General features: G+C 43.5%; 1 protein-coding gene across 11 annotated transcripts in view; it reads left to right on the forward strand.

Moving 5' to 3' along the window:
• Nucleotides 1-21961, forward strand: part of AKAIN1 (A-kinase anchor inhibitor 1) — an 86708-nt gene that overhangs the window by 54116 nt on the left and 10631 nt on the right. Inside the window, exon 4 of one of the 11 annotated variants that reach the window (XR_002345039.1) lies at nt 14609-14965. The exons of 9 other annotated variants lie outside the window; for them this stretch is intronic. The gene's annotated coding sequence lies outside the window, so the exon portion shown is untranslated. Of the gene's footprint in view, nt 1-14608; nt 14966-21961 lie in introns of those variants that run through there. One more of the 11 variants, XR_002345032.1, reaches the window with a different exon arrangement.

A 21961-nucleotide genomic window follows, 5' to 3' on the forward strand; every position in this document is an offset into this window, starting at 1 on the left:
TCTAGATCCCACCCCTCTTTTTTTCCATCATGACTCTTTTGTTTTTTGGCAGGACCTGATCTTTATAGTTTTAATATGTTCCTCAGAAGGAGTTTTATAGATTTGGTATAAATGAATTGAGTCAGGCACCTTAGAAATTGCTTCTCCAAGCAGTAAAAATTCAATTTCTTATATTCTTGGGAAGTATAAAGACACCAAGAAAAACTCTTTTCTGATGCAGAGTATTGGTTTTTTTCCCCCCTTAAAACATTGAATCATCTTAGCCTCTGGTAACATGATTTCTTGGGGGAAAACACATAAAATTGTATAAAAATCGTATTAAAATATTAAATAATTTGGTTGGCAGAATAGCAGAGGAATAAGTAGGGCTATGAATCAAGGACTAATCATTCTATCAATCATTATTTATTAAGTAGCATACTGAGCATATAGCATACTGAGAGCCCAGGCTGTGGAGTCAACCTTTCTGGGTTCAAATTTCTGCTGACAAGTTGTATGATATTGGGCAGTTTACATAGTCTTTTTTTTGTTAGTTTCCTCATGTGTAAAATGAGGATAAAATACTACCAACCTTGTTCTATTTCTCTCTTACTGCATAACAAACTACCACAAAACTCAGTGGCCGAACCACAGGACACTATTTGGGTCATGATCCTTGGCAGAGATAGCCTGTCCCTGTTCCACTGGCCTCAGCTGGGGTGACCTGAATTTCTGGGGCTGGAATCCTCTGAAGCCATATTCACTTCCCTAACTGATGGTTGAGGCTGGCTGTCAGCTAAGATCCTAGCTGGGTGCTGTTGGTTGGAACACCTCTCTGTGGCCTGAGTCTCCTTATAGCATGGTGGCTGGGTTCCACCTTGAGCATCCCAAGGCAGAAAAAGCCAGGTGGATGTGGTAACGCCTATCCTTGGAAGTTGAGCCATCTCTTCTACCACATTGTGTTAACTGAGGCAGTCATAAATGCTCACACAGGGTCAAGGGGAAGGGAAATAGACTCTGCCTCTTGATGAGAGATGGCAAGGTTCTGAAGAACATGGGGTCTGACCAGAGATACTGTTGTGGTCGTTTGGGAAAACATATACTTTGACTTGTATAGTTTTTTGAGTCATTCCATAAATAAAAATGTTTAGCATATATTAAATACATGTGCTGTTGTTGTAATGGAGCATGTAGGATATGCTAAGGGACTGCATCAGTTCTCTGGTTCGCAGAGAATGGGAATTCTGCTGTTGCCAGCCCAACCCTTAATTTCAGCACAGAAAAATTGAAAGCCAGAGGTTAACTTGCTCTGCCAGCCAGTGAAAGAACTGGGGTCATGAGACCAAAGTTGTAAGTGCTTATTACTTAAGGTCAGATGATGGAAACTTACAGAGCTGGCAATCATGGAGACAGACTTCTAAATAATTAATAAAGACAAGTAATAAATGCTCTGCCTCCAGAGATCAAAGATATCTTGGAATCAAAGACAGACTTGATTATAAAAGGAACAGGCCTTATTCTCTAACTCGTAATCTATTTGTGTTCAGTGGCAAAGTTGGGTTTTTTGGTCTCTATTTAGTGGTTGATAGGATCAGATGAAATTCTGCCAAAATTGCTAATACCACATATTTTGCCGCATGATGCACAAAGGCAGTATTCTTGTTAAAAATCGGAATATTTTTGAATATCTCAAATGTGTGAAGCCTTGTGAGTCATATATACAAATACAGTTGCACCAGGACATTGTACCTGATAAAGGGGTGAATGGAGGTACCAGGCACAGTCCTGGGCTTCAGGTGGCAGGAGGGGGCTGGGAGCGTTTCTCCTCTGTCTGCCCTTGTTCACTGCAGACACCTTCACCTCCCATTGCAGGGCCCAGCAAGCCCCAGCCCAAGGTCACTCCCACAGGCTGACACCTGATCTGGCTACCTTGGGCCAGTTCTCTCCAAGTAACCTTTCTCTTCCCAGTGATACCTCAGTAATCATCATAATGTTGGCATGGCTTGACCAGGGCTCTTCCTAGAAAACACCCCATCTCCATTGGCCTTGGCCAAGCTGCTGCCTATTGTGTGGTCCTCCTGGAATCTTGGGGCAAAAAGGGCTCTGCAGGAGCTCTCAGCTGCCTCTGTCTGCTGGCTCCCAAAGGCAGCTATAACATTTTATCAGTGTAAATTTTCAGTGGTCACAGTTATTAAAACTAGGCCATTATGGGACTGAGAGGCTGCAGTTGAAGGGTAACTATACTTGCTGGCCTTTGGCTGGAATGGTAGATAGTTAATAAAGATATATTTTAATGAGAGTACTCATTTTTTTTTCTAGAAAATTGCATGTGTAGTTTATAATAAAGCTTTATCTTTTTGCTCTGAAATATGTTAATTGAGAGAAAGTGGTTTTTTCTTTCTTTTCTGTTCTTTTTTTTTTTGTCTTTTTAGGGCTGCACCCAAGGCATATGGAGGTTCCCAGGATAGGGGTTCAGTCAGAGCTGTAGCGGCTGGCCTACGCCAGAGCCACAGCAATGCCAGATCCAAGCTGTGTCTTCGACCTATACCACAGAGCACCACAGTGTCGGATCCTTAACCCACTGAGTGAGACCAGGGATCAAACCTGAGTCGTCATGGATGCTAGTTGGGTTTGTTAACCACTGAGCCACAACAGGAACTCCCGAAAGTATTTTCTTACTTTTAGTTTATCTGGATTTTCTAAATCTGTCTGGTAAACCCTCTAGGGACCTCAGGGGAGCTGGGAGCTGCTAAGTCAGTGGGTGGTGGGAGTGTTGCATTTGATTTGTGGTCATGGTGCTGGTGTGGCCAGTGGATTCATCTGTATTCCAATTCAGCCTGACTTCCTGGAGCTGAGCTGTGCAGAACTCAGTGGGGGAGATGGCCTTGGCTGATGACTAGTGTCTGTCATGGCTCAGAGGAGTTGGCTGTGCCCACATGCTGTGTGTTTGCTGGCCCTGCTGACAGTTTCATCCAACCTTCCTATGATAGTTAATCTCACATGTCAGCTTGGCCAGGCGATGGTCCCCAGATTTTTGGTAAATACCAGTCTAGATACTACTGGGCAAGTATTTTTTATTTATAATTAATAGTTACATTAGCAGACTGAGTACAGGCAGATGACCCTCTATAACATGAGTGGGTCACATCCAATCCATGGAAGGACTTAAGATGAAGGACCAAGGTTGCTGGAGGAAGAAAAAATTCCTCCTCCAGAAACATGGCTGCAGCATCAACTCTTCGCTGGCAGGTCTGGTCTTGCCAGCCCCAAACACAGATGAGAACATTCCTTAAAATCTGTAGTGCTACCTCTGTAGCTGTACCTCTGTGCTATTGGTTCTGTGTCTCTGAAGAACCCTGAGTAATACACCCCCTTTGAATCTCTTATGTCATCACCACTCCCCTCCATTGTTTTTTTTTGTTTGTTTGTTTGTTTTTTATGAATTGTCTCCTGTGAAGAGAAGAGCACTTGTTTATGCTCCATCCAAACGGCACATCTCCAGGGAGTCTAGATCTGGAGGCAGGGGGCATAAGGAAATGTTCACACTAAGACAAAGGTACAAAAAATTGCTGATAGATTTCAAGATAAAGGGGCATTTTTTCCCCCCACAACCCACAGGATGTGGAAGTTCCTGGTTCCTGGGCCAGGGATTGAACCCACACCACTACAGTGATAACGTGAGATCCTTAACCTGCTGTGCCACAAGAGAACTCTGATAAAGGAACATTTTAAAGAATATAAGGTATAGCAGTGTGGAGACAGGGTGGTGCTAAGGAGGAATGGGCGTGTCTTTGAATTGGGCAGCTTGGTTTGAACTGTGATCTGCAGCTTAGACTGGCTATATTACCTTCAAACACTACTTAGCCTTTCTGAGCTCTCCTCGCCTGTAAACAGGGGAAATGACATCCATCTTTTGGTAGACGCTCAATCAGTTGCTGGCTACTTTGGCTGTGTTGTTTATTAGGAAAGGCTGCATTAGGGCAATGGCAAAATCATTCGGTGGGTGGTTTTTCTTTATTGCTTCCTTCTCTTCTGCTGCATAAAACATTTCCATGTTGACATCTTCCCTTTATTTCACCCAACCCTGCCTGCAGACTGTTCATTCACATAAAGATATAAGTGATAAAAATGAGCACACATTATAACCCTTTTATGGGCATAGGGCTTAAGAAAAAGCAAAAGTGACCAAATTCTGGCAGCAGCCATGATGCTGGGACAGTCACGTTCAGATTGGGTTGGAGGCAGGGGAAGAAATGGTGGACCTATCTTTTCTGTCTGAATATAGGGGAACAGCATTACTTTCTATGGATGTTTAGAGTAAGAAAGGAGGTAATTCATGAAATGTGTTCACTGTGCCAAGAACATAACAAGTGTTTGGTAAAGGTTAGCTGGAAACAGCATAGCAATGACAGCAGTAATTCATTGCAAAGATCGGTATAGAGCACTTCAGGTGGGGGGAAGTATGAAAGAAGGCCACATGGGAAAATCAACGTGATGTGTATTCTGATGCCAACTAGACTGCAGAGAAAAGTTCTCAGTGGGGATTTGTGAAAAATAAAATATTTAAGGCAGAGCTAGGACGGTGTCATAAAACTTAAAACACTGTTGTATGGTGATTGTTACTGCTATTTGGCAATGGTTTATGAGAATCTGCCCTGTAAAACATCACTTCTGTTGTAAATATATCACCATTGTTACAAATTCCTGACTCTTTCTACACAGTTTATAACACTGATGTGACAGACACTGATGGTTGCCTAGACAACAGCAACTCCTCCTTCATCTGTGTAAGAGTCCTGATTTTGTCCTGATATCTGCCTTTCAACTGTGGGGTTCAGGTAAATGATGACTGGTCTAGGCTATAATGATGGTTCCATTCCTATTGCCAGGGGGATTGGTTTAGGGGTAGCCATATGACCAAATAGAAAATAAAAAAATCTTACTAGGTGAGATATACATGAGCAGGTGGAAAGGGAGGAAAGCATCTAGGAAAAAGTTCTTTCCTCTCAGAAATAGTCACAAGGAAGGAGTCCACCTTCCACTTCTGGATCTTGCTTTATGAGGATGTGATGCCTGGATCTGTTGCAGCCATCTTGCGGACGTGAGGGAGACAATAGCCATCATTTTATTAGTATTATTATTATTGGCTTATTTTTGCCTGGGGGAGAGATGCATCCTGTCTTATTTTTATTCTGGATAAAGATAGGGCTGAAGAAGGAGGATGGATGCATATTGCTATTCTTTTTGCACATCCCGCTTGTGTTGAACCCTGCTTCTTACCTCTGCTCCACAGTACTGTGGATTTTGATCCCAGAGTTTCTCTGCTCTCTTAGGCTGACTGAGTCTTACTTTCTTGGCTGTCTTTTTTTTTTTCTTTTTCAGCCACACCCATGGCATATGGGAAGTTCTTGGGCCAGGGATAGAATCCTAAATGCAGCTGCAACTTGTGCCACAGCTTCACAACTGGGCCACCCTCTTATAGTACATTCCAGGATGTGGCTTTTTCTGACTTTTTCCTTTGTCTCCTCAATCCCATATGTTTTTCTTCTTCCAGAAATATATAAAGATCTCTTCATTGGGTGCCCTCTGTTCCATTTTCTCTTATTTTCATGGTCGTGGGTATATCCCTCTTCTGTTTTTATACATTGGAAGGTACATAGGCTAATGCTTATGCTTAGCTGATTCCTATGACTATTTCTTTTGTAAATTGCTCATGATAATTAGCTCCTATTTATATGGGGTTGTCACTGATATGTAAGGCCCTTTCACATACTAAGACATAAACCTCTTTTCATATATGTATAGCCAATGTTTTTCCTAGTTTATTGCTTTTGAAGATTATTTGTGTTTTTCTTAACATATGGAAGATTTTATTACAGTGTAGTAAAATTTGTCAATCTCCTTTGTGTTTCTTTGTTTCATTCTTAGAAAGACTTTTCTCCCCAAGGTCAGATGTATATTCACTGTACATTTTTGATCATCCCTTTTTATTCCTTCCTTCTTTCTTTTTGACCTCAAATAGGTTGAATGTAACTGATCACATTTTTCATGGCACACCATCATCTGATCCATACAGAGCCCCCATTTTTTATTTTATTCTTTTTTCTCTTTTCTCCTCCATCCTTAGTGACATTTATCTCTCCAACAATACACATTTACTCTAATGAATCTAGTGTATGTTCTTGATTTTAAAAAGCATTCACCATTTTTCTCCATCTGGAGTTTGAGATTTAAAAATTAAAAAATTTTTAATTTTCTCAGTACATCTCTCTGCTCATTCATACTGCCTTCTTTACCAAATGTCAGGTACCAGGCTTTCTAACCTGTTCCATCTATCCATCTGTCTGCTTTGGTGCTAGGATAACACTACTTTGTTAATTATATAATGAAAAAAACATTTGAGTATGCAGGAATGAAAGTCACGTGTAATGTTCTTCCTGCGTCATTTAATTCCTTTCTCTTTTTTAATATGATTGGCAAGGGGGATCATTCTTTAATAATTAGCACATCTATGTATATTAGTGTAGCAAATTGCTAGTCACTGTCACCTGGGCCAATCACGTGCCACATTTTGCAGATGGTGAAAACTGTTATGAACGATGTGATTTTAAGAGCCGAAACATATTTAAAAGTAGTGCCTATGACTGATTCAGAAGAAAACAGATGCTGACATGATTTAGTGAGCTTTGCTTTAGAGTTACTCAAGATGCTTACTGGGACTAATATTTTTGTAACCTTAAATCATGCTTTGCTAACCTTTTTTTTTTTTTTTTTTTGTCTTTTTGCCTTTTCTAGGGCCACTTCTGCAGCATATTGAGGTTCCCAGGCCAGGGGTCAAGTCGGAGCTGCAGCCGCTGGCCTATGCCAGAGCCACAGCAATGTGGGATCCAAGCCACGTCTGCAACCTACAGCACAGCTCACGGCAGTGCCGGATCCTTAACCCACTGAGCAAGGCCAGGGATCGAACCTGCAACCTCATGGTTCTTAGTTGGATTTGTTAACCACTGAGCCACGATGGGAACTCCATGCTTTGTCGACTTCTAAGAAACCAATTTCAAATGTCATTTTGAGCATCGATGAAATAGGATCCAAGAACAAATTCAGGTTCTGACCTTTTTTATCCATGTTGAGCAGACTTTTCTATCTGGAAGTGATATTTATCAATAGCTTTCATCTTTTCTGCATGTTTCCCATGAAAATGTGACCTGAATGTGGTTCTTATTCCATGAACTATGTATAAATATGGTGGTGAGAATCAGATTTTCTACTTGGGGACACAGAATGGTGCCTTGTTCCTCGAAGCAGCCTTGGACAGTGGTTCTATGTGCCTGATGTGGGGGGAGGGGAAAAGGGGAGAAAGAATATAGCGAAGATGTTTTTTATGTCTCATAGGGCAAAACAAAAAGGAAAAAGTTGGCAACTCACTAATGCCTGAAGAGTCAAATGTATTAATTCAGAAAAAAAAAACCCTCTATCATTTTGTTGTGGCAAAACAGCAAAAACCAAATGCATTTCTGTAAGACATGAGCATTTTAATTCCTACCAATAATTGGTGATAATTGAGGGGGCGTGGATTGGAGCGGGGCTTGTGACACCTTTGGTAACTGAGGAAATTATTTAGTTCAGGGAACCTGCTCCCTAGTAGATGCTTGTAATCTTTTTGGATACTGTGTACATTTTAATTGACTGGCTGAAAATCAGATAGTAAAAGCTATGAAAACAGTGGCTTATCACAATAATTGCCTAGCACATTGTAGAATGCTGAGTGGTGGAGAATTCTTAGAAAAGAAAGCTTGAACCCAGACAGGTCAAGTGACTTGTCAAGTTACTGAGTAGCTTAGTGGTGAAGCTGGCTGCACACCAACCAGACCTTAGTCAAAGCACATTGGGGTTCTACCATGTAGGAAGTGCAAGTGGCCTTCCCTTAGAATCACCTGGCAGAGGCTGTCTGGCAAAGGCTGTGTGGAGTCAGCTTCTGAGGATGGAGCCAAGCTCATTCACCTCTCTTGAACTTTGAGAGACCAGCGTGTAGATATTCTTAGGATTCCCCTGAAGCCACATTGAATGTGTGGGTGAAGGTCCCTGGTACCAGATTTAAAGACAAAGCATAAAGGTAGAACAAGTGCTCAGATAGAACCCTAAGCATCCTGTCTTCGAAAGCACTCATCTCTGCTTTACCTGGAAACTGGGTGTGACCCAAGAGTGTCCCTGTGCTATACTGCTCCAAGGGGTGTACGTTCACGCTATAATTACAGGAAGGAGACAGAGCACCGGAAGTGGGTGCTTTGTCAGGCTGCTATTTCTCTTGCCTCTTCCTCATCATTTCCCACCACCCTTGGGGTGTCGGAAGTAACTGCCCTGCAGACCTCACTACTCTCCAGTTATGCACCAAGCATGGGATGGAGCCAGTAACTGATAGACCATTTTATCTGCTTTTATTAGGCATCAGTTAGTCTTGGATGACATCTCCCTTTGATAAGCAGAATGCACAGGTTGAAACATTTCAGCAGGATGTTTTGCTGGGCTCATCTTTCTTTTTAATGGGCACTTGCACGGATCCATATTTCCTCAGTGAGTTTTCATGCTCTACAGCCTATTTGTCAGATTGGAGTACCCATAATAAAGACACCAGCTGTATACAACAGGAAATGAGATGATGAGCTAAGAATTATTCAGTTAATGGGGCTGGAAGGATGGAAATTCATTCAAATCATTGAGGACAATGTTACTTACAAATTTTGTTATCTTTTGACATAATGGAATAAAGGTTAGTGGTTTTTATTTATTTATTTATTTATTTATTTTTTCATCTTTTCTAGGGCCACTCCTGCAGCACATGGAGGTTACCAGGCTAGGGGTCTAATCAGAGCTGTAGCTGCCGCCTACACCAGGGCCACAGCAACGCAGGATCCAAGCCAAATCTGCGACCTACACCACAGCTCACGGCAACTCCAGATCCTTAACCTACTGAGCAAGGCCAGGGATCGAACCCGCAACCTCATAGTTCCTAGTTGGATTTGTTAACCACTGCGCCACAACAGGAACCCCAAAGGTTAGTGGTTTTTACTCCCAGCTCTTTAATCTGCATTCATAAAGACCAGTGATATGGGAATTCTCCTTACTGTTGTCACTGGGATTGCATTATTGCACCAGTTTATTTTTATGTTGTATGTGGGTGATACCAATTTTATGAGCTACCCTTTGTATAAAGGATGACACCAATGTACTATGTATTACTTGTAAGTCAGATGCCACGAGTGTATTCAAATGTTGTGATGAAACTTTGTTAAGCTACTCACCTTTAACCCACATCTTCCCCCATGACCACTGGGGACTCTGAAGAAAGTTCACATTACTGGGAGATGCTGTCCATATTTCTAGAAAGGACTGGGGCCTCCTGGCTCATCCCAGATTGTATGACCTTGACCTTTTTAGCTCTTTGCATTAACTGGGTTAGAGATAATGAAGTAGAAATTAGATACTCATTTTTTTAACTTGCTTTTCCAGAGTTAATTTTCTTTTGAGTGAATGAAAAATTCATTTAGTAAAATAAATACAAAATTGCCATATATCTGCAATCCACCAGTGGCTCTAAATTGTGTTAACCCTACCTCAGTTCACAAGCAGTGAATTGCTTACCTCTCTACTTCACAGAACTCTAGCCTGTTAAGACAAATGAATTCTGTAATAAGCATAGGCACTAATAGGGTATATTTTTCATCTTTTATCATCTTGCTAGGATTAATTTATCTCTCCCCCTGAGTTAACATGGTTTTATATAAAATCATTTTCATGTGTATTTTACTATTATTTTTAGGGCTGTACCCCCGGCACATTGAAGTTCCCAGACTAGGGGTCGAATTGGAGCTGTAGCTGCAAACCTATGCCACAGCCACAGTAATTCTGGATCTGAGCTGGGTCTGTGACCTACGCCGCAGCTCATAGCAATGCCAAATCCTTAACCCACTGAGGGAGGCCAGGGATCGAACCTGCATCCTCACGGATGGATACTAGTTGGATTCTTAACCCTCTGAGCCACAATGGGAACTCCTCTGTGTGCATTTTAAGTTCAAATAGGAGTTGAGTTTTTTTTCAACTGTTGTTTTTTTCATCTCATGCTATGTTCTTTGCAAACAGAATAAATCCCCAATATAGGTGCAATATCTGCCCATGATATATATTCAAATATTTATCATCTTTTCTGTTCATTTGATAGAATTACAACCTCCTCCCCTTTCCCAGTTTTCTAAAAAGGCATAATTATTGTACTATTGGATTTTTAAAATAAACTGCCCAGTACATTATGTGATTCACATACCAGATGGGTCATATTGCTCAGCCTTCTGAGCACACATGTTGATAACATTATCTGCCAGCATTTAAAAAAATAATTTGCACATATTCTACCTGGGAGTTCTGTTGTGGCTTGGTGATAAGGAACCCGACTGTAGCCATGAGGATGTGGGTTCGATGCCTGGCCTTGGTCAGTGGGTTAAGGATCTGGTGTTGCCTTGAGCTGTGATGTAGGTTGCAGATGTGACTCGGATCCTGGGTTACTGTGGCTGTGGTGTAGGCCAGCAGCTACAGCTCCCATTCAGCCCCTAGCCTGGGAACTTCCATATGCTGTGGGTGCGGCCCAATACAACCAAAAACAAAACAAACAAACAAACGAAAACCCTATCTGCTAATGCTTCAGATATTTGAAGGGGGTCTTTCAATTTTCTTATCTCTTAAATCCATTTTAATCCATACCTATTAATTCCAATCAAGTACTGGAATGAATAGCTTAGAGGCTGCCCAGAAGACAACTTGACCTTAACCTACAAAGAATTTAAGGCATGTATATGAGAAGGAAGTTTTCCATAGGTAAGGGCTTCCAACTTGACAGTGCTTCTGGTCAGAGATGTTTTTGGCCTTACAACAAAGTAGAATTTGAATATTTTCTCCTTGATTTATTTCCATTTCTCAGTGATCCGAAGATTGTTAAAGAAGCAGTTCCATTTCCCCTCAACAGAAAGCTCTTTCTTACACTGTCTGAGAACCCAATTGCTTTGACAAATTCAACTGTAATTAAAGAGGAGAACCCAGGAAATGATACTAATCTCCATAACCCTGGTCGGAAACCTAGAGAAAGGGAGTAGCTGAAGCAACAGTTAGAATTTTGAAATGAATTGTTCAAACCTTGTTGAAGATGAATAGCTGATTGTGTTTCCCAAAATGCCATATGGATTTGGCAGTTAGCTAATTCAGTAAATGGAAAAGGCACTTCTCATGCTTGGGGGCTTGAATCATTTGCGTGGTTATCCCCAGGAATTAAACAGTAAAATGGTCACTGGTGCACTGAATTTGCTCATGCTCCGTGAGTATAGACTGAAGGTGAGCTTAAAATAACATCTGAAACTGCATCAGAATGTCCTGCAGTTGTGACTAAAGATGTAAATTCCTGAGCTGCATCCTGCACCGTTTTCCCTGTAAACTTCACCTAACTGCGTGGTTCTGATGATGCTGGATGTCGAGGACCACCCACCATCCTGAGGGTCTGTGACCTGCCTGTGGTCGGTCACTGCGATCTGATCTTTTCTGTAAAAGAGCATCCTCTTTATCATTTTCTTCTTTGTTCTCTGTTTTCTGTTGGCTGTGCCATGACTAAGCAACCCCCTTCCTCATTTTGACCCTAATAGTGCTGATTTTAGGTCTTTCTAAAGAGAAATCTGTGCAAAATGGGAATTCTGAACTCAGAGCAGAATTTGAAAGAAGCCCTTCAGTCTTAATTGCAGTATACCATGATGTGACATGTGCATATCACATTCAACTATTGAAAGCATTTGAATATTTATTATAAACAGTTATCCTCATATTTATGTAATACACCTAGGAAGGCATTTCTCTTGTGATTTGAAAGATTGGGTCAAACTAGGCTGGGGGTTCAGAGGCTTGGTAATAGAACCAGATTATGTTCTGTGTCTTTCTTGACCATTGAGGACCAGGAAATGTGGATTATCTCAGGATCCCTAATGCTAGCACATTGCTCAGATGCAGTAGGTGCTCAGTGAATGTTTGAATGACTCTGCATGTCATTTCTCTCCTCTGGGAAGCCCAACCCTCTTGGCCAGGGCAGAGAGAGCAGTCAGAGTACAGCATTGCCTCGATTGTTCTGAATCCTTATGTAGCGAACCAAGAGGTGAGATCCACCTGCCCCGGCCCTGGGTTCCTGATTTTTGGGATTTCTTTCTAAGAGAAGATGCTAATAAATAGGCCCGGTGAGACGATGTGGCCATGAAACTACATAATTTGTTATTGTATCTAACTTTGACTGGAGTCTGTAGAATTATGTTGCCCCCACCCCCCTTTATTTTTTCGCTTTTTTTTTTTTTTTAAGGGCCACACCTGAGGCATCTGGAAGTTCCCAGGCTAGGGTTGGAATTGGAGCTGCATCTGCTGGCCACAGCCACAGCAATTTGGGATCCAAGCCGTGTCTGTGACCTACACCACAGCTCATGGCAACACTGGATCCCTGACCCACTGAATGAGGCCAGGGATCGAACCTGCATCCTCATGGATACTAATGGGATTCATTTTCACTGTGCCACAGCATTTCCGATATTGGCCCTTCTATACACAAACCCTTCTATTACTGGTTATAACATCATTTTGGGGCAGTCTGTGGTTCAGATCCCTCCCAGGTCTCCCTAGACCTTGGAGAGCTCCATCTCAGTATTGCTTCCATCATTGGCACACAGCTGTCCTCAATATGAGTTCATGACTATAAATGGGTCTTGTTCCAGGGCAGTCTCAGAGCTGGAAGGGTGGTCTTCTCTGGGTGCCCTTGTCCACTTTGTCACATTCATTTTTGTCACATTTTTAAAAAACGTTATAAAGCAATAATATTTAAGGCGAAGAAACTGCTACAAGTCAAATAGTCTAGTTGGAAAGAATAAGTGATTGAAAAACAGATCCCTACGTCTGTGCACACTTGATTTATGACAAAGGTGCCATCACATGTCAGTAGGAAAAGAGGGGTTTTCAGGACTTAATTCTGAGGCAATTCATTATCCATGGGGAAATACATGAAATCACATCGTTATCTCACACCATGCATTAAAGTCAATTCCAAGTGGATTAAAGTCCTAAGTGTAACAGAAATTTTTTGGTTCTCAGAAGACAGCAGAGGAGAATAACTTCATGAGCTCAGGATCACAACAAAGCACTTCCCACAAATGAAAAAAATATGATAGATTTGACTACCTTAAAAATCACAACTTCTCTTCATTAAGAGAACCACAGAGTTAAGAAGAAGAGAATCCACAGAGGGAAAAGACATACAACTGGGAAAGGTGTTGAATCCAGAATATATGCAAACCACTCAAGAGAAGGATGGGGAAACAAACCGATGCTTCATAAAAGGGGAAATCATAATAAATCTCTGAGAAGATGCTCAGTTTCATAAGTTATCTGGGAAATGCAAATTAAATCCATGATACGTAATTACAGGGGTACCAGATAGGAAATTTAAAAAATATGGCACATGCTAGGTACTGGCTAGGATTTTGAAGAGTGGGAATGCCCATTGCTGTTGGAGGTGTAGATTCACACAGCACCTTTCAATAACCAGTTGGCCGTATTTAGTGAGTTCGAGCGTGCCTCTTGTCCACAAACCAGAAACCTACTCTCATTTCAAGATCTTGACAACTCTTGCACATGTGCCTCCGTAGGCAAGGTCAAGAAAGTTTGCAGCAGCCTTATACATCATGGCTAAGAGTTGGAATCTAGCCCAATTCTAGTATTATTACTAGAATAGATTAAATATTTTGATCTATTCATTAAATGGGATGCCATATAGCTGCGGAATTATCAAATTATAGCTACAGGCAACATTATATAGCAAAATATTAAAGAAAAGCCAGAGAAGGATTGTGAAAAAGTTCAAGAGATTTTTTTGCCTTCAGTAGGAAGGAGAGGTGGTGCCTGAGATCCTGTCAATGTCTAGTTCATATATGGAGTGATGGTTCATCAAGCTAACAAATTATGGTAGGAGAATTTGTGGCTGAGGAATGTGAGACTTCATGAAAAAAAAAAAGATGGAAGAAATTTAGGTCACAAATCTCTCTGTGCAAAACCCAGGCAAATATATTATTTTCATAGATTAAAACAAAAATGGCAGCACTTCAAAGAGTATGTTAATTTAAACTCTTGTGTCTTAAACTGGTTATAATTGTGTCTTGTATGGTTAATTTCTCCTTTCCATAGTTTGTGTGCTAGAAATATTTTAAGGAACTATCTACAATTTCAATCAGATGCATGTAATTTAATTTTATTTGGGGGAGCTTATTTGCATCCTCAGCAATACTGTTTTCTCTTTTTCCCCATTTCTCCCTCCCTTCTTTGCTTCTTTTTTCTGAATCTGATTCTCAGACAAAATGCTCAGGACCTTAGCTGTGCCGTGACTTGGGTTTTGAGGCTAAGACCCAGGGTGAGGTGCACAGAATGAGTCCCCGTGACATGGGTCTAACAAATGCGTTTAACGTCCTTTTATTTTCCTTCGGCTTCTTTTTCCTTCTGAAATATCACTGGAAAGATAAAAAGACATAAAACATCTGATCTTGTTCTTCACTTCCTTTTCTATTTCCAGCCACCTGTTCTCTTCTTCTAATTAACCCCAACATGATAACGAGAGCCAAGATTTTCATGGTTACAGAAAAAGGTATAATAAAAGCAAAGCTTCATCTAGTAGAATGTTGCCCAAGGGAAACTCAACTTCATGGTTGAAGAAGGCAGCCTATTATTTCTTTTTCCAATGTGTCAGTGAAGTAACAATGACTTGTCGTCTCACTCCTCTGGGCATGTATCTGGAAAAGGTGAAATTCTAATTGGAAAAAATCAGACACCCCAATGTTCACTGCAGCACTCTTTACCATAGCCAAGACACAGAAGCAATCAAAGCATCCATTGACAGAGGAATGGATAAAGAACATGTGGTACATATATACACAATGGAATATTACTCAGCCATAAAAGAATGAAATAATGCCATTTGCAGCAATGTGGATGGACCTAGAAACAATCATACTAAATGAAGTAAGTCAGACAAAGACAAAGATCATGTGATATCACCTACATGTGGAATATAAGAAAATGGTACAAATGAGCTTATTTACAAAACAGATTTATGGTTACCAAGGGGAAAGAGGTGGGGGAGGGATAAATGAGATTAGGCATTTGGGATTAGCAGATACACACTACTATACATAAAATAGATAAACAACAAAGACCTACTGTATAGCACAGGGAAACTATGTGTAATATCTTATAATCTATAATTGAAGATCTCAAAAAGAATATATGTGAATCACTGTGCTGTGCATCTGAAACTCACACACCTTAAATCACCTATACCTATACATCAATAAAAAGTTGTTTATTTTGAAAAACAAAATTATTCGCATGTGCCAAGTGAGGAAGCCGAGGCTCATTCCTGTGAGCTCAGAAAGGCCCGCAGGTGGGACTTGCACTCAGGGCCTCTAGGACAGGGTGCTGGTGGGCGGATGGGGTTCCTCTGCCCAAGATGTGGCCTCTGAGCAACCCCCCCCCCCCGCCCACACCACCTCCCTCTCCCCTCCTCCCCCGCCCCGAGGAACCTGATTCATCACAGACGTTTGTGCACAGGGTTCAGGGAGCTGATAAAGGCGTGGAGAGTGTTTTCATGGTAGAAGATTGGCCAGTAGGAGCAAAATCACCAGTGAACACCTGAAGGGACTTTATGCCCTCTCTTGCTCTGAAAAGTATTTGCAACCAAAAGCAAGGCACTGAGAGCTGCCCCGAGAGAGCCTTGTAGGGCTGCAACAGGAGGAGATAATGGAGAAAACTGGGAAACAGGGCAATGAGAGCAGTTTGCTCTGAAATTCAAAAGTGATAACTGGTCTGGTTACAGGCAGCTTGGGAATTGGAGCAGCCTTTCGGAGGTCCTTACACCAGGGCGCTTTCTGCATGGAAGGCCTAAGCTGGTGCCCAAAGAGCTTCTCCTCTGCTGTTTCCTCCTGTGCTGGAACCCTGATGGCAGTGCCCCAGCAAAATGGGGCAAAGGCAGCCAGGAGCAGGAAGTTAATGGGAGCAGAGAGAGAGGGAAAGACAGAACAGATTGGAAAATGGACACTGGGAAACCAATGCCAGGGTCCTCCGTTGATTAAGAACTGAATGTCCCTGCGCTAATCCCAGGGCCGGGCCCTCGGAGCCGATCATCCAGGGGGGAAGGCGGACTATCCGCTCAGGCCACACTGCCACCAGCAGATGGGTAGTAGGTTCATTTCAACGGCGGCTCGGTCATTCATCCCCTCTGATGAGAGACTTTCAAAGAGCCCTTGTGAGGGGAAGGCTTTTCATCTCAGGACTGAGGTCAAAAAGCTGAACGCAGCATTGCTGCAAGGGGTCCAAGGCTCCATGTAAAGATTTTGAATTTTAGACAAAGATGGACTGCTTGAAATCCAGGTAGACCCCAAATCAAGCTCTTTCTATTTTTGCATTTTAATTTATTTAAGTCTCTTTGGTGCTCTTTGCCCTAAGTCATGGTTCCAAGCATTTTACAAATATTCATGTATTGAATCTTCATAACAGGCTCTTGAGGGGGGTGCTATTGTTGTGTCCACTCTGTAGGTGAGGAAATATGCTGACTCAGGGCGCCACAGGGCTCCGTGCTCAGCATTTGTGTCTTCCCCCAAATTCATAGGTTGACATCCTGACGCCCCAAAGTGGTAGGATGAGCAGGTGGGGCTTTGGGAAGGTAATTAGGTCCTTAAGGTGGAGCCCTCGTCAGTGGGGTTTAGTGCCCTTACAAAAGGGGCCCCAGAGAGATGGCTTCATACCTCCACCATGTGAGGACACAGCGCAAAGACACCTGGGAACCAAGACTCAGGCCCTCCCCAGACACGAGTGTGCCAGCACCATGATCTCTGACTGCCAGCTTCCAGAGCCGTAAATACCGGTCTATGGTATTTATATTTTAACAGCCCGAGCATACTTAGACACAGTGAGAGCTCACAGGCTATTCCTACATTCAACCCTGGGTCTTCTCTGTGATGAACTGAATTCAAAGCCAAGTGAGAGAAGGAGGGAGGGCTTGCAGTGGGACAAGAGCTGGCGCTAGGTCAGCAGGGCCCTGCAGGCCACAGTGAGTGGTGGAGCTCTCCCTCGAGCTGTGATGGGAGACCAGGGAAGATTTGTGCCGTGGGGCGCCATGTAGGGTTTCCATTTAAACGGTTCCTCTGGCTGCTCTTGAAGGAAGTGGAAGGACATACTGAAGGTGTAAAGACAAGACAGTGATTTGATATGGAAAAAACATGAGGAAGTGAGCTGGGGCATGTGTGTATGTGGTTTCCATTCTGTGCGGAGACGAGTTCATCTTTGGGCTCTATCCAGGGTTGCCAACTCCTTTGCCCTCTGGAGACTGGGTGGCACAGGAAGGTGCCGTAGAAAGACCCCAGAGCAGACAGTTCTAACCCTAGCTCTGGGATGTACAGAGTGGGACTCCAGAGAGCGACTTCATACAATATCTGAGTCTCCAGTTCTCCACTTAAAAAACTGAGAGAATTTCAGAGTTCCTGCTGTGGTACAGGGGGTAAAGAATCCGACTGCATTGGCTGGGGTGGCTGCGTAAGTGTGGGTTCAAGGATCTGGCGTTGCCACAGCTGTGGCTAAGATTCAGTCCCTTGTCCAGGATCTTCCATATGCCATGGGTGTGGCCATAAAAATTTTTGAGAGAATTGATTCTTTATCCCTATTCATCTTAAGTCTTAAAATATTTTATAGTCCTTAAAAACTTTAAGAAACCTTAGCCATCCCATCCTTCCTAAAGGTGAAAACCTGGCCCACTTTGTGCAAACCTGGCACATTTAGATATTGAATAAATGTTTCCTGGGTGACTGTTGGAGAGTGGGCAGACTGGAGGATGACTGGTGAGAGGCTTGGTTCCATACAATGCCCTAGCTTCTGCTCACCTTCCTCCATCAGGAATTCCTTTGTAATAACCTCTGCCTGCTTTTCATTGCTTCTGACATCCCTGGGCTCATGTGGGAGCAAGAAGGGGCCGGGCCATGGAGCACTTTCAGGGGACAAGGATGCTGTGTTTGCTCACACACTTTCTGTGGTTGGAATGCACAGGCTTGCAGAACTCTTGCAATTTTTTCTTTACCTTTCCTTCTTTATTTTTTTCTTTTTTGCTTTTTAGGGCTGCACCTGCAGCATATGGAAGTTCCCAGGCTAGGGGTCCAATCGGAGCTGCAGCTGCCAGCCTACACCACAGTCCTAGCAATGCCAGATCCTTAACCCACTGAGTGAGGCTGGGGATTGAACCCTCATCCTCATGGATTCTAGTTGGGTTTGTTACCACTGAGTCACAGTGGGAACTCTGGAACTCTTGCAATTTTTCAAAAATGTATGAAGGCAGTTGCAATGAATAATAGTCACATCTACAAGCATTACTGAATTCATAACCTCTTTTTGTCACTGTGTCAGGAGGGGTTATGTGAAATATTTTGACATGACAAAGGAATAGGCTCCAAAAGGTCAGGAGCTGCTCCTTTAAGGAGTGTAGGAAAGCTTTTCCTTTCTGTCAGTAGGTAACCTTCCTCTGTTTTACTTTCCTGGATCCCTGCTGTAGAACCACATCTTCCAGGGATGAAGAATTATTATTGCGAGATTATTTAGTTAAAATCTAATCTTGCACTTTCTGATGATTTGTTACAGCTGGGAGCTCGATTCCTTTTTTAGCAGAAAAATGGTGGTTGTGAGGATTATGCTCTTCAGATTTAGGGAGGACACCAAGAGAGTCATTTTTGTTTTTGTTTTTTAAGGATTTCTTTTAAAGCACGCAGAGGGCTAATATCAGTTCTTTCTTTCTTCCCTCTCTCCCGCCTTCGCTTCCTTCCTTCCACCCGCCCTTCCCCCTCCCTTTCCATTTTGAGTAGGAAGGAAGAGCATGTGGCTAGTTTTGCCTAGGAACTTGGAATCTTTCCTTAAATATTTAAGAGATCTGGTAATTAGGGCAAGTAATTTTCATCAGAATGAGGACAGGAAACCTCTGGACTGTAGTTCCAGCTGCTCCAGAGCTCCTGGGAGGACAACTCTATTAATGGCCTTGCGAGAGTTTCTGTGGTCAGAAAGTACCATGGCTGCGCTAGTTACTCTTAAGAGTGTGTTTGATAAGAATAAAATCACATCCTTGTCTCATGAATCAAAGATTTCCCCTACCAACACTCACACTATGCACATATTCACACACACTTAAACACACACACACACACACACACACACGCTCTCTCGCTCCCTCTCTCTCTCTCTCCCCTCCTCCCTCTCTCCCTCCGCCCCCTCCATCCAAAAACCAGGGCACGCAAGCTCCCTGCCGAAGAACATTCCATCCCCGGTCCACAGCAACCTCAGAAGGTGCCACCAGGGGGCAGCAGAGGCTGTCGAACGGGGCAGGGCCCAGCTGGAGGCGTTGTGGGGAGCGGAGGTGGGTGGTGGGCGGAAATGCCTGGGGCGGAGCCCCAAGAGTGGCGGTGAGAGTCCCAGATGCCCAGCATCCCCAGGTGTGTTCTGCTTTGAGTTCGCTTTCTTTTAACACCTGGGCTTGCATGATGCTTACCTTTTCTGCCCCGTTAATAACCTGATTCATATATTTTCAGAGTGGCCTCCTGGGCTGTGCGTCCCCCTACTTTTCTCCTTTCCTGGCACATCTCTGGGCAGGAGGGATCCAGGAGCCCACGGTTTGGGCGGGCTGGGGTTGTTGGTGGCTCTGGGAGGGGAGAACCGGCAGTAGGTGGCATGGCCACTCCGGAGAAATGAGCTGATTGGAAGAGATGAGAAGGCAGCCCAGGGTGGTCGCTCTCTGTCCCCTTCCTGCCCTGTGGTCTGATGTAGAGACTGGCCATCTTACCATGCTTGTGTGAAGTGTCCTGCACACCCTAGTTTGGGGACAGACTCTTGGTCTCCCTTTCCCTCTGCATTGTCATTCCTGGGTCCCTCCTGCACTTTTCAAATACAGACATGAAATCCACCTGGCACTGATTTTAGGTATAGTGTGATGTCAAGATTCTTTATTTTTCCTTTTGAGTAACTACTAGGCCCAAACCCATGGCTTGGAAATGCTGTCCTTTCCTCCCTCCCTTAGTGTCACGTTTTTCGTAAATCAGATGACCACAGATGTGTAGGGCTGTTTCTGGCCTCATTCTGTCCGCTAGTTTTTCAGTTCCCTATCTCAATATCACACTTCCTTCATTACTGCAGCTTTCTGACTGGTATTGATAGCTGGTAAATTGAAGTCTTTCCCATTTGTTGTTCTTTTTTTCAAAATTACCTTTGTTCTTTTTGGCCAAAATACTCACATTTGATATCTAGTTTAAAAATCATCTTTTCCTCTTCAAGTTTTGTTTTGTTTTGTATCTTTCTTAGGGCTGCATCCACAGCATATGGAAATTCCCAGGCTAGAGGTTGAAGCTAAGCTGCAGCTGCCGGCCTACACCACATCCACAGCAATGCCAGACCTGAGCCGTATCTGCAGCCTACACCACAGGTCCCCACAACACCGGATCCTTAACCCACTGAGTGAGGCTGGGGATGGAACCTGCATCCTCATGGATCCTAGTCAGATTCTTAACCCACTGAGCTACAGCAGGAACTCTGCTCTTCAAGTTTTATTGGCACAGTTCCTTATGGCTTTCCTAAAAATAACACGTGGAAGGCCAGTCATGTAATCTAAATTAAATTGTGTTCTAAAATACCGAGGTCACTCTACAAGGTAAAGACTTTCCAGGACACGGTGAGCCAGTGAGTCCCCTGTCCTCCTACCTGCTGAGGCAGAGAGAGAATTCCCTTTTCTCCTGTCAGCCATTCCAGATCTCACCAGTCTTTCAAGAGCTGCTCCACATGTTCCCACTTCGATTCCGTTACTATCCTCAGGCTTCTCCAGCCTCCCTGCAGGTGCAGACTTGACGATGCCTGCACTGTTAGTCTCTGGAGAAGACCCAAGGCCTCCCAGCCTCCCAGGACCTGTGCCACCTGAGCTGGCCCACTTTCTGCAGCGTCTCCCATCTCCCCCTCCCCTGGGGGGCCCTCAGGTCCACACATGCTGGGGACTTTCCACTTGGGGATTAATCTTTTTGCCTGCTCGTTTCTTCCCTTCCTGCCCCCAGTGCCTTGCTCTGTTGGTTCATGCCCTGTGAACCCTTCATGTCCTCTTCCTTGGTCCCTAGACTGGATCGGAAATTTGCTTTCCTCTCCATGGCACATGTCACAGCTGAAAACTGGAAACCCATTGGAGGATTTGATCAACGCGTGACTCTTCCACTAGATTCTAAACTCACGTAGGCAGGATCCAGGACTGTTTGGCTCAGCCTTTTCATCTCTAACACCTCACCTGGTAGTTGCCCTATAGGAAGTGCTCTGTGATTTTTTTATGAAGAAATGATGCATGAATGAAACACCTCGGCCTCGTGGCCTGTGGTCCTCTTCGCAGCATCCTGCATACAGATGCTCAATCAATACCTTTCTGATTTATCGCCTCTTCTGTAGGGCATTTTAAGGAGGACTTAAATAGTTTGCATGAGTAGTTTGCCACGTTCTGATATGACGGGCCTGGCTGTTGCAGGCAGAATGGGGGTGATTCTTCAGGTGGTCCCTGATTGGATTGGGGCAGCAGTGGTGATAGTCGGTATTGCCCAAATGTGATGGGAAGTGTCTTCCACCCGACACACCTTCATTGCCTCCTATCTCCAGCCTCCCCTTTGGAAGCCCTCCCTCTCCCCCCTGGGGTCCCATCAGTGCAGCCTGGCAAAGCTGGGCAGCCAGGAGAGCTTGCTTGCTTGGCTGACGGCACAGCTGAGTGAAAGCTGACATGAGGAAAATTCTGGTAGTTACAGAGCTGGAAAATAGCCTATCATTCCTTGAATAAAGGAACTAGAATAAGTCCTTGTTCTCTGTGCTTCGTATACGAGTC

This window comes from Sus scrofa, chromosome 6 (assembly GCF_000003025.6).
Source record: "Sus scrofa isolate TJ Tabasco breed Duroc chromosome 6, Sscrofa11.1, whole genome shotgun sequence".
Classification (NCBI taxonomy): Eukaryota; Metazoa; Chordata; class Mammalia; order Artiodactyla; family Suidae; genus Sus; species Sus scrofa.